The sequence below is a fragment of the Zootoca vivipara genome, chromosome 2, assembly GCF_963506605.1.
Source record: "Zootoca vivipara chromosome 2, rZooViv1.1, whole genome shotgun sequence".
Taxonomy (NCBI): domain Eukaryota; kingdom Metazoa; phylum Chordata; class Lepidosauria; order Squamata; family Lacertidae; genus Zootoca; species Zootoca vivipara.
The window spans coordinates 99,285,374-99,299,245 of record NC_083277.1 but is presented as its reverse complement, the minus strand read 5'-3'; positions in this window follow the sequence as shown (position 1 = coordinate 99,299,245).

The window sequence follows — 13,872 nt, the reverse complement described above, 5'->3', positions numbered from 1 at the left end:
GACAGTGGAAGACGGGTGCTTATTTCAGGGTATGAATTGTTTCCAGGTAGGGGAGCAAAGCTTGAAACCACACACACAAAGGTCAAACTCCTGTTGCCATATCCATAAGAGAACCTTGTTTTTTAAAAAAAGTGTGTGTGTGTTTTCCTGTTATAGGTGTGCTTTGAAAAATGGAAACTGACCCTAAGATGGAGAACAAAAAATGAGCGAGCCCTGGTGGAAGTCAGAGGGCAGAGGGGAAAGTAGCCCGAGATTGTTCCCTAAGGAATAGGGCTAGGAATGCAATTTATTGACTCTAATAAGGTCAGGACCTAGACTTCATAAGAAAGCAAAGCTTCTCTCTTGTGGTGAGAGTTATTATATCTCCAAAAGGCATTAACTTTTTGTGTGTGTAACATCAAGATACCTCACTTCCAGTACAAAGTTAGGGACTACAGTACTTTCGAATTATGGTGGGTGAGACAATCGTGATGATTTTGCCTGGTCAGAGCTTGGGACTTGAAAAAAACACACAATCTTATTGGCCTACAGTGGGAGCTGAGATTCAGAAGCAGGGAGGAGATTTCTAGAATGTTCTTGATGAAGAGAACCATCAGAGCTTGGGGAAGGAGAGACATTTCTTCACATGTACTGTACACCCAACTAAGGGGAGGGGACTTAGGTCCATGTGTAAAAGAAACTACAACAAAACAAAACAAAACAGCCTAGAGAGAAGCAGAGAGGTTACCTGAAGGTGAAAAGCATCTTGAGATGTCTGTGGTGTGAAGAACTGGAGTCTTAGTGGTATGGAGAACTTAGAGAGTTAGTGGTAGAGGAGAGTGTGGCCATAGCTATGGGAAATCCTGATATGAGAAGCAGAATTTGGAACCTCTGTGGTTCACTTCTGTGAAACCCTTCAAGGGCTAGCCAACTTCTATGGGCTACTTAGTAACCCACAGGGCCAGAAGTGGAAATACTTTCTTTCCAGGAGTGACTTGGCTGTTTATAATAACTTGGTTGTTCTAGCAACAGCCCCTCCCCCCAGTAGGCATTACCTAAGTGAGTAAGGCAGGAAAGGGACTGAGAGGCAGCCAAGGAGTTGGCACACCCAGGTGTGGAACACGGACTAACACACTCTTAGGGAACTGGAACATAAAGCAATATTTTCCAATGTTGCAAATGGAAAATCCCTCACACCCTTTCCTGGCTTTTAGCTGGTGAGCTGAGCTCATGCCCTGTCAAATTCCTGTACCTAGAGGATGGCATGAAAGAGGAGGTTAATTCAGAGAATAGTGTGAGCACTGTCTTCCTTGAAATAATATTCTTGCTAGACATTTGGATCTCATGTTTTGGCTGGAACACCGTGTCTCTCCCAGAACAGCCATGCCATCTCCCAGATTTATTCATGCCAACCAAGTCATTAAACACACAGCCATTCTCCAGCCTCCTAAGACAGTTGCACCATATCCCAGCTCTTCTTGTCTTGCCCAGGATGTTCATGCTGTCCTTAGCATTTTAGACATGCTCATCGCAGTCTTCGTTTGACAGCACAAAGGGGCCGTGTAAGACTTCTCAAGCTTGCCTTGCAAGCTGACATAGTGTCACTCTATCTATTATCTATCTATCTATCTATCTATCTATCTATCTATCTATCTATCTATCTATCTATCTATCATCTATCTATTATCTATCAGAAGCTTTTCTTGGCATGTGGATAGGCATTTCCCCCAGTTAATACTTGCAGAAGAAGCTCTTGCTTAATGCAGAGTAACAGAGGACATTGAAAAGTTGGCAGCCTAGATGGGATGGTGGCAGCAGCAGCATTCTGTATCTCAAGGTAGTATTTGTCCAAAAAAGGGAAACTCATGTTAAAAGTCATCAGCTGCACACGTTCTCTCTTAGCGCTTCCTATTTTGTCTTCTGTGGCCATGACTTAATAAAAAGAGAGCAGACCTTTCATGCGTTCAGGCAATTCAATTCAAACTGAATTACAATTATCATTGCAAAACTGTGATGTACCTAATCTGTTTTTAGGCCTGAATGGACCCTAGGAAGGGGCTATAAGAGCCGAAAATGTCGGCGTTTCCTAGGAAGCATGGCAAAATGTCTATGATCACATCTTTTCGGTGATTTCCATCTTCCCCTTTTAAAAGGGGTGGCGTGCTTCTGAATTGCACACACATCTATATTTCACACGTCATGTGAAAATTGTAGCATGCCCAGCTATGAGCTCCAGTGGCTTATTTGATTATCTGTGGAGACATGCACCAAATAGATTCTAGTTTGAGCCAGTTTTTGATAGTAATACTACATAATCTCAAAGGCAGCAGCACAAAACCCAAGCCACACATAAATAATAATAATAATAATAATAATAATAATAATAATAATGTTATTATTTATACCCTGCCCATCTGGCTGGGTTTCCCCAGCCACTCTGTGTGGCTTACAGTGTATATAAAACATTGTAAACCAGGCATCCCCAAACTTTGGCCCTCCAGATGTTTTTGACTACAATTTCTATCATCCCCGACCACTGGTCCTGTTAGCTAGGGATCATGGAAGTTGTAGGCCAACACATCTGGAGGGCTGCAGTTTGGGATGCCTGTTGTAAACCATCAGACATTAAAAATTTCCCAATGCAGGGCTTCCTTCAGATGTCTTCTAAAAGTCAGATAGTTGCTTATTTCCTTGACATCTGATGGGAGGGCGTTCCACAGGGTGGGCACCACTACCGAGAAGGCGTTCCCTGTAACCTCACTTCTTACAGTGAGGGAACCGCCAGAAGGCCCTCAGAGCTGGATCTCATTTAAGAGGGAGAACGGCTGTTCTGTTAAACACAAAACAAATATTGGACAGGAGATAAAGAACTAGAGTGGACCAATGTACAACATTCCAAGAACCAGGGTTGTTGTTTTTTTGAGCAGGAACTCTCCATAAAGAAACAGGTACAGCACTGGGATTGAGTTGTGTGGGTCTTGACTCAGAGCCACTTGCATTTCTTCTAGCAACGTCCATAGTCTGCTGTAAATTTTGTGCAGCTTCACATCCCACAACATGGTAATAATAGCCATGACTGCACTATCTGGGGGAAGAATCCCATTTTGCAAAGTGCAAAATAAATCACACCCGGTGCTGGGGAAATGAACTATCCCCACAACAGAAGTGAATCAGCAGCAGATGATGTCTAGATTGTGAGCAACAAATGTGTAACAATTGTGCAGGAATTACTGCATTAAAAAATAGATAGTCTGGAAAGGTCTAGAGGTCTTTCCAGAGTTAACAACATCTTTAGTTCAGTCATATTATGCTTACATATCTCTTCAGACACAGAAGCATGAAACAAATGTAAAAAGTAAAGTTAAAAATTATATTAGAAGAGTAGAACTGATTTTCTCTCCCCCAAAGCCCTTGAACCCGAAACTCAGATCTTGAATTCTGCTATGATTGCGTTGTTCTGTTGTACAGAGCAAAGAGTTGCAGACCTTCCAAGTGTCTCTATTTTCCAGGGACAGTCCCAGATTTACAGAAGCAATCCCGGTTTCTGATTTGATCCTAAGAATGTCCCGCTTCTCCTTAGGATGGCTCTATTTTCATTGGAGAAATGTTAGATGGTATGTAGTTGATGGAGAATCATAAGAGCTTGATTAAAGGGCAATTGGGCCGCTCTTTAATATTGAAACGCACCTTGAGTCACCTTGATGTGCCTGTGGCAGGTAACCGCTGTTACCTGATGTATTTTGTGAAGAGAGCTAGAAATCAACAGGATGGATTTTAGATTTTAGGGAACTGGATTAAAGCTTCACTGGGAAAACTATTTGGCCATCAAGAAATGGGGTATAAATCTTTAAGAAAATAAACAAACAGAAATAAATAATGTTGCTGTAAATTTACTGCTGCAAGTGTGCTTCATTCTGCACCATATAATATCTGCTCAATTTGTACATTAGTAGATTAAAAAATATTATAAAGGTGCTATATATCTCCAGTGCTCTGTCCTCCAACAATATTTAATAGCCACTGGGAGGATGTAGGCAGAATTTTAAAGGTCTACCTCTTACAGATCCCTGGCATAGGGTCACTCATGAGTGGAGATGGGATAGCAAGTACTGTCTACTTTGAAGAGTGAAGATCAAGGACCCGAAGGATGGAATGATAAAGTAAAGGCTGGGGCCTATAGGTGCCACCTTCCAAGGAGTGGGTGTATGTTCATCAGTGCTTCATGTTTACCTTGGGTAGCCTGTTTCTGTGGTTTATGGCATCATAAGACCAGGCTGTGTTTTTTGTTGTTGTTTAGTCATTTAGTCGTGTCCGACTCTTTGTGACCCCATGCACCAGAGCACGCCGGGCACTCCTGTCTTGCATTGCCTCCCGCAGTTTGGTCAAACTCATGTTCGTAGCTTCGAGAACACTGTCCAACCATCTCATCCTCTGTCGTCCCCTTCTCCTTGTGCCCTCCATCTTCCCCAGCTTCAGGGTCTTTTCCAGGGAGTCTTCTCTTCTCATGAGGTGGCCAAAGTATTGGAGCCTCAGCTTCACGATCTGTCCTTCCAGTGAGCACTCAGGGCTGATTTTTCCAGGGACACTGACTTGATCATTTTGTGGCTGTGTTTTATTTCCCACAATTTGAGTGATCCCTGATATGGTCACTGATGTCCATTTCACCAAACAGCAGCATCACAGGGCAACCTCCAGACAGTCACTATTTTCTGGAAGGGACTCAATCATTTACTAAAACTTTAGATTTCACTGTTAAAGTGAACAGCGCAACAAATCCATTTTTTTTTAAACATCAGGACATTTTGCAGTTTGGGAAGTGATAGGGCTTTGAAATGTGTGGGACGAGCGAATGGCTAATGTGAAGATGTGTAAACACCCTGTAAGCAAATTAGAATGAATGCTCAATAAAAACAGGATGTCGTCTAACCACCGTTGAGTTTTGAGCAAGCAAATTAGGATGAATGCAGAAGAAACAGGTTGTCTGAAGGAGCTCTAAGTAATCCCTGATATGACCACTGACAGCTATTCCATCCAAAAACTCTCAGCAGTCTCAGATGCTTATCTGTCCAGGAAATGAAGTAATCAGCAAGACCTATTTTACTGATTCAGTTTGACACCCATCAGCTCTCTCTCTCTCTCTCTCTCTCTCTCTCTCTCTCTCTCCACCACCCACCTCTTTTTGTTCCAAATGCTAAATTTCCTTTGCCAGGCCAATGTTTACTAGAATAATATACTTACTGAAAGAGGAGAATTAACAGCATTCAAATCCACCCAGAGAAGAACCATCTCATCAGGTCAGGCTGAAGTTCAGTCAGCCTGTCCCACAAAATGGATATATCATTTGTTCAAACACTGATTATTCGTGAGACATTTATTCAAACTGTTAAAACATTCCAACTAGTTTCAAAATGATCAAGTCAGTGTCCCTGGAAAATTCATTCCCCTGCCAGTGAGTTGGTCCTGCAACTGAAATTAAATTTCCACAAATTGAACCCCATTATGTTCTGTCACTGGCAAGGGAGACGAACTGTTCTCTGGTAGTTTTTTTTTATTAGAACCACTATCAATATTTGAAAATGATTACATGCGACGTAATGTCCTTTTTCAACATAATTAATATGCTCGCTTCATTTGCAGAAACTCTTCTCCGTGTATAACACTTACCAAAATTTTCTTCAGTTTCCCAACATCTTCTGAAAAGTGACAGCTACATAGTCCAAAGTGAAGTGAAACAATATATTGTATGAGGATGGACAGCTGTCAGCAATGGAGAACCTTCCTTCCAGATGCCTTTTTCAATCCAGGCCATATGTTATGAGTAGTAATTTCATTGCTTGGAACCCAACGGCTCTTTGACAGCTGCCATGGAGTCAATTTGGAGATGCACAATCTCATTTGCCAGGAGTTCACCATAGATGCAGTGATGGAAACCAACTTGGTTGGTTTTAAAAAGGGATTAGACAAATGCAATACTGCCAATGGTACTAGTCATGATGGCTGTGTGCTACTTCAGGATAGTATGTCTCTGAATACCAGTTCTGGGAAAGCACTATTGTTCTCTTTGTGGACTTCCATAGATTCTTTTGTGCAGAACAGAAAATTGTCCTACGAAGAAAAGCGTTTTTGATGTCTTCTGAGATATTGGGCAGGGATAGGCCCTCAGTACTGGACCTCAGTGTCCAGACTGAATGACCAGGGTGGAGATGGCCCTTCAGGTATACTGGGCCGAGGCCATTTAGGGTTTTAAACCTCTGTTTCTTCATGTCCATCATAGCAGCACGTGGCAGTATCAAAGGAAGAGGGGGGGAAACAATGATTAACACAGTGTGTGAGTGTGTGTATGCATCTTTGTGAAATTAATTCTGCCTTAATGGCAATGAAAGGTAAAAGGTAAAGGGACCCCTGACCATTAGGTCCAGTCGTGACCGACTCTAGGGTTGCGGCGCTCATCTCGCTCTATTGGCCGAGGGAGCCGGCGTACAGCTTCCAGGTCATGTGGCCAGTATGACAAAGTCGCTTCTGGCAAACCAGAGCAGCGCACGGAAATGCCGTTTACCTTACCTATTTATCTACTTGCACTTTGATGTGCTTTCGACCTGCTAGGTGGGCAGGAGCTGGGACCGAGCAACGGGAGCTCACCCCGTCGCGGGGATTCGAACCGCCGACCTTCTGATCGGCAAGCCCTAGGCTCTGTGGTTTAACCCACAGCGCCACCTGCATGAACTGACACACATAATAGGTCATTCCATTGGACTGAGGTGACTTTTACCCAGAGTCCTGTTGGTTTTAATAAGAAGTGGGTTGGGGCTGCGTTTGCATTTCCATGACCCCATGCTCATTGTCTGAGCGTCAAAGGTGTCACAAAATTACTGCTGACTTACACTGTGGCTAATGGATTCAGGATGGTCCTTGTTGAGTAATTATGTTCAATGAGACTCTGTCAATAGAATTTGCTGTCAACTGTCACTTTGTACAATATCAACTCTAATAGGTTCCGGTGTGGGGAATGGATTGATGTGGAAACTGCTGATTTATTTTTAATTTAAAAAATACACAGAAAGAAAGGGCAGGATAAAGAATGAACTGTAAGAATTGTTTATCATCCAGTATGATTTTGGGAATTTCTGCTTAACATAATTTAATTGAATGTTACACAACAGGTTCCAAAACAAACAAACAAACAACAACAACAACCAAAACTAAAATAGCCATGCAACGGCACAGATTAATTTTTTAAAAAATGAACTACCAATGCACTTAGATTCTCAGTTGAAAACTGAGTTCTATGGTATATAAAGTCATCAGTGTAACTTGACTCCCCAACAGGGTCTGAAACTAGAATGGAGAGCTGCTAACTTTCTGTTACCTACTGATGACCGTAAGACTTAAAGTTCAATCTCAGCCATGTGTAAGCCCCATTGCATTTCATAGGGACTACTCTCAGGCAAGGGTGTTTAGGACTGCAGACTTGGACACTGTCCTAAAACCATTTAATCATGTGGAAGGCTTCAATTTTCGCTGTTTAAGATCCATTTGTATTGTAAAATGAAGGGGAGGATTCCCAACACAGTGAGTTTGGTTGTTTATTAGATTAGTATGCCACCCTTCATCCATAAATTTTAGGCAGTTTACAGCATAAAAATGCAAGATAAAAACACAAAATTAAAATCAACAACAGAGCAGAGCTGTATACAAATTTAATTAATAACAGCAGCAGCAGCAACAACAACTTCCTCACCCCTCCCTCAAACACAATTAAAAGGATATAGGATGTTAGTCAGCCCAAGGCATAGTTGAAAAGGAATGTTTTCGCCGGGCGCCTTAAGGGCCTTTTCTGTGGTTGCTCCCCAGTTGTGCAATGCTCTCCCCAGAGAGGCTCACCAGGCAAAACAATTCCTCTTTACCGAGGCCTATGACTGTTAAATTACTTATGGTCTGTGAAAGTGTGGGGGACAGGGCTGTTATTATGATGACTATTTTATTTATTGGCTGTTTGTATTTTTTATTATTATGTATTTTTATCGTTGATGTTCTGTAATGTGTTTTTAATGTTTCACACCACCCTGGGACCTTCTGATAAAGGGTGGTATATAAATGGAATGAATGAATGAATGATGGTGTATAATGAAGGCGCAAGTTGGGGAAGTTCTCAAATCTCTGGGACTGAGAGCATGCTGACTGGGACTCAACGTCAGTGGGTTGGATACACAGATCACAGGAGAAATTCTGTTTACCTTAAGTGTATTCTATATTCAACTGAGCATAAAAACCTCATTTCATAGGTCAACTTACACTAAGATAAAACAGTACTCCTTCTTTAGTGTGTTCGCAAGTGAGGCTGTAATAATAATAATAATAATAATAATAATAATAATAATAATAATAATAATTTATTATTTATACCCCACCCATCTGGCTGGGTTCCCCCAGCCACTCTGGGCGGCTTCCAACAAAATATTAAAATACAGAAATCCATCAAACATTAAAAGCTTCCCTAAACAGGGCTGCCTTGAGAATGCTTCTGAAGGTCTGGTAATTGTTGCTCTCTTTGACCTCTGGTGGGAGGGCATTCCACAGGGTGGGTGCCACTACCGAGAAGGCCCTCTGCCTGGTTCTCTGTAACTTGGCTTCTCGTAGCAAGGGAACCTATCCCAGAGCTGTAGGCTCAGTACTCTTTTTTTAGTCGGAACTCAACAGAATTCAGTTCTGGTAACTCTCGGGTGGGTTCCGTTGCCATTATAAGAGAACAAAGTTCATTGTGAGTTCCAGAACCTCTTTTTCTAGAAAAATAACACTGTGTATACTCCGCCCGACTCTAGAACTGAACCTTTGATTCATGAGGATGGCGCTGTGGTCTAAACCACTGAGCCTCTTGGGCTTGCCGATTGGAAGGTTGGCGGTTCAAATCCCTGCGACGGGGAGAGCTCCTGTTGCTCGGTCCCAGCTCCTCCCAACCTAGCAGTTCAAAAGCATGCCAATGCAAGTAGATAAATAGGTATCACTGCAGGGGGAAGGTAAACAGCGTTTCCATGCGCTCTGGTTTCCGTCACCAGGGCCGGCTCTTCGTAGACCCCCCGGTGGCGCAGTGCACCATGGCGCGGGGCTGGTAAGCTGGGCGCCGGCCTGGCAAGGAGGGTGCCATGCGGCTTTGCCACGCGGAAACCAATTGTGAGGGCGGGGCGGGCGGCGGAGCGATCTCCGCCCCTCAGCACCAGGGCGCGCGATCTGCTCAAGACGGCCCTGTCCGTCACGGTGTCCCGTTGCGCCAGAAGGGGTTTAGTCATGCTGGCCACATGACCCGGAAAGCTGTCTGTGGACAAACACCGGCTCCCTCGGCCTGAAAGCGAGGTGAGCGCCACAACCCCATAGTCGCCTTTGACTGGACTTAACCGTCCAGGGGTCCTTTAACTTTTTACCTTACCTGTGATTCATGCTCAGTGGAGATGGCAGGGACTGAATTTTAAACTTTATGCAGGCAACACATTCACTCTGCCAAAGAGTTATGGCTTCTCCCATTAAGTGTAACTTAGAATCTTGTATCCTTTGAATCCTGCTTACCTTTTATACTGTTATTCCTTTACACAACAAACCTGTGCAGATTACAAATGGAACAATAATGTAGAAGAGGGATACAGCTAATTAGAGAAAAACGCAAAAAGATAAATATTACAATCTGTAAAACATGGTAGTTAATTCCACACATAGTATTTCTTGATGTATTCCAGTAGCACAGCCAGCATTTCATTAATAGCCCAATCCTATTCATGTATGCGCAGAAGTTGTTTTTACGGGTGTCCACAGGGCTTACGCCCAAGTCAGTGCACAGAGAATTACAGCTGTTGATGGATGAATCAGTCTCTTTCCAGCCCGTGTTGCTTTGTCCTGCGTTCACTCATATATATTCTCATTAATCTGCATTTAAAGATAAATCAACCTCTGTGTGCGCGTACACACAAAAATCACATTTGTATATGTATTTAGAGATGCATTTCTAAATAGATTTTCTCTCTCAAAAATGCTTTTCAAAATGTATTTCAATACAGTGGTACCTTGGTTTCCAAGCGTCTCCATTAACAAACGTTTCGGTTTCCAAACGCCGTAAACCCAGAAATAAATGCTTCGGTTTCTGAACACTTTTTGGAAGTTGAACATGCCATGGGCTTCCATATTGAGTTTTGTGTGAGTAAATGCTTCCGGAAGTAAATGCTTCCGTTTTCGAACCTTTCGGAACTCGGACGGTCTTCTGGAACAGATTACGTTAAAAAACGGAGGTACCACTGTATATGTTTTTAAAGTGACGAATGGCAAAAATAACACTGAAAACGTGTAGACAATGGTGGTTAACTTAGAGTCAGCACAATGCTTCCTCTCCCCATGTCAATGGTGGCTGGGGTGGGGGGGGAATAGAATGGTGTGTAGATTCTTCTCTGCTGGCCTCCACTGGTGGAGAAGCACGTCATAGGTGGTGAGGGGGCTCCACTCTGGTGGAGCCGCCTAGCTTTGTCAAGACAGGAGGCAGGTGCTTGCTGGCAGTTTCCCCACTGGTAGTAGAGAGCAGAAAGCCCCCACTGTGGCTCCAACTTGCTGGATACAAAGCCCCATGGATCCTCCAAAGAGCAAAAAGCAACACACACCAACTTCCACCCTGGCTGGCATGAGCTGGCAGGACCTCAGATGCAAAGGTGGATTCAGTTGTCAGTTCAAATTGCTCTGCATTGGAAGAATGAAGAATTACCATCAGTGGATGAATGGCAGAAGAAGCTGATAGAATTTATGGAACTGTCTGAGTTGACCGGGAGACTCCAGGATCGGAGTGAAGTAGCAGTGGAAGAAGATTGGAAGAAATTCAAAATTTATTTAAAGAATAAGCGTATAATAAATTAGAATCAGTGGAAGTGAGGGAGATATAAAGAGGTTGTAGAATGTAGATAATACTATAGTGTGAAATAAGTATTGTTAGAATATAGTTATAATTGAATTAAAAGGAAAGATATAGATAGAGTGTAAAATGGTAAGATATAAAGATAGAGAAATAAGGCAATATTAAGTAAAATTTAGAGTTTATATAAGAATTAGAGATTACTAAGGATGATCTGTAAAGGAATGCAGAAGGAGGTGGAATGAGGAAGTCATTAGATTAGAAATAAGGATTATAAAATAGAATTTTTGTTTTTGTAGTTTTGTATTTTGTATTTTTTGTGTTTTGTATTTTTGTGTGGTTTTGTTGTTTGTTAAAAAAATATTAATAAATACATTTATAAAAAAACAAACAAATTGCTCTGGAAACTGGAATCCTCACGTTAGTCTCTAGATGGTGTGGATCAGGTCAGCTTGTCTCCAAACGTGCAAAACTGAATTTCTCCAGAATCCCTAAGTGCATTAAAGAACAACTTCTGTTGGCAATATTTCAAATCAAAGTCCATACTAGGCTCTCAAAGAAGCAACATAGTGATTCTTAATATATATTTTTTAAGAAAGCTTTATTTTATTTCAAGTTAAAATCTACAGAACACAACACAACACAACACAACACAACACAACACAACACAACACAACACAACACAACATAACATAACATAACATAACATAACATAACATAACATAACATAACATAACATAAAACATAACATTCTTAATATTATTATTAACATTTTCCATGAGAGAAGGCCACCCAACCTCTTCTTAAAAGCCTCCTGAGGGAGACCGTTCCACTGTCAAACAGCTCTTACGGTCAGAAAGTTTTTTCTGTACGTTTAGTCAGAATCTGCTTTCTTGTAACATGAAGCCATTGGTTCAAGTCTTACCCTCCAGAGCAGGAGAAAACAAGCTTGTTCCCTCTTCCACGTGATGGCCCTTGAGATATTTGAAGATGGCTATCCTATCTCCTCTTAGTCTACCCTTTTCCAGGCTAAACATACCCAGCTCCTTCAACCATTCCTCATAAGGCTTGGTTTCCAGACTCTTGATCACTTTGGTTGCCCTCCTCTGCACACGTTCCAGATTGTCAATGTCCTCCTTAAATTGCAGTGCCCAGAAACCTATTCATATGGAGATTGTATCTCAATTGACATTTATTCGTGTATTTTATAATAAAATAATAATAATAATAATACAATATCTATTAAACATTAAAAGCCTCCCTGAACAGGGCTGCCTTCAGATGTCTTCTAAAAGTCTGGTAGTTGTTTTCCTTTTTGACATCTGTTGGGAGGGCGTTCCACAGCCCATATTTTACCCCAAAATATGGTTTTGGGGCACTTGGGTAGCTACATTTTTGGCCAAGAACTGCAACGTTCAGAAGAGTGTAAAATCCAAAGGACTACGGCAGACCAACACGGCTACCTACCTGTATCCAAAGGATTGTGACGTTCTAATCTGTGTATTAGTCCAAGAGCTGTGGATGAGGTCAGTTCATTTAAAAACGCAAAGGGGATGAAATCCCCCTCCATCCCTACTGTGCACTGTCTCCAGTATCAGTATACCAGCTGCTGAGGAACAACAGCAAGAGAAGGTTATTGCCCTCATGTCCTGATTGGCCACTCTGGGAAGCAAGATGCCAGACTAGATACGCCTTTGGTCCGATTCAGCAGGGCTCCTCTGATATTCTTATGACAGCTATTAGCTTCACACCCTACTTGTAGGCTACCCCAGGGGGGGAATCTGATTGGCTACTGTTGAAAACAGAATGCTGACTATATTGATCTGCATTCCATTTTAGAAGGGCAGCTCTCATATCTTTACATCCATAAGGGAAAAGTGCAGGAAGCATTCCCTTGACAAAGCAAGCACATTAAAACATATAGACGCAACCAGTGCTTTTTTTTCTGCAGGGCAATGCAGACGCCTAAACATTTTCTGAATCTAAGTTTGGCCGCATTGAGGGGCAGTATTTCAATATGAGTAGGAAAACGAGAGTAGCCCTTAATATTCTTCAAAGAAAAAAAAAGCACTGGACACAACGCTTCCTGCACTGACTCTCTGGAACAAGTCATAATAATAATAATAATAATAATAATAATAATAATAATAATAATAATTTATTTGTACCCCGCCCATCAGGTTGAGTCTCCCCAGCCACTCTGGGCGGTTCCCAATCGAGTGTTAAAACAATACAGCATTAAATATTAAAAACTTCCCTAAACAGGGCTGCCTTCAGATGTCTTTTAAAAATAGGATAGCTGCTTATTTCCTTGACATCTGATGGAAGGGTGTCCCACAGGGCGGGGGCCACTACCGAGAAGGCCCTCTGTCTTGCAGGGCCAGCGTACGCATGAGGCAAGGTGAATCTTAGTCTTGGATGGAGGGGAGGTTGTAGTCTCAGCCTGCCCCTCCAATGCTGAGGTATCCCATTCAAGGGTTCCGGGGGGGGGAGTTGCTTATGTCCTTAAGCCCAGTTGGGGGCCAAGACCTATGGCACCCCCCAGATGGCAATTGCTGCAGGGGTCACCCTATTTTATGTAAGTCCTAGGACTCCCCACTGCCCACTTCCGGCAGACAGGCCAGAAGTTATTGATTGCCCAAGCCAAATCTCTTTCATCTGTATTCAATAAAGTTGTGGCTTGTTTCAATCCAAAATCAGTCTCTGTGTTGTCCTTCATTCTCTTGGGGGGTGGGGGGGTGGGTTTGGGGCAGAGGAGCACGATGCCTTGGCCTACAAGGTGAGGCAATCTCCACAGGTAGAAGGATTCACTGGGGCAGCAGATCCCAATGTCAATTTCTCCGCCGCCCCCCGTTCCTGATGTAGGTCTTCCCTCACCTCTTCTTCCCTGATGGGGAGCAGGGCACCATTTTGGGGGCCACTTCAGCCCTGCAGTTACGTAAGACTTAATAGCTATTAGTAATCTGGCAGGTTTCTGTGGGGGTGATGCAGACTGCCCAGGACAGGTAGAAGAG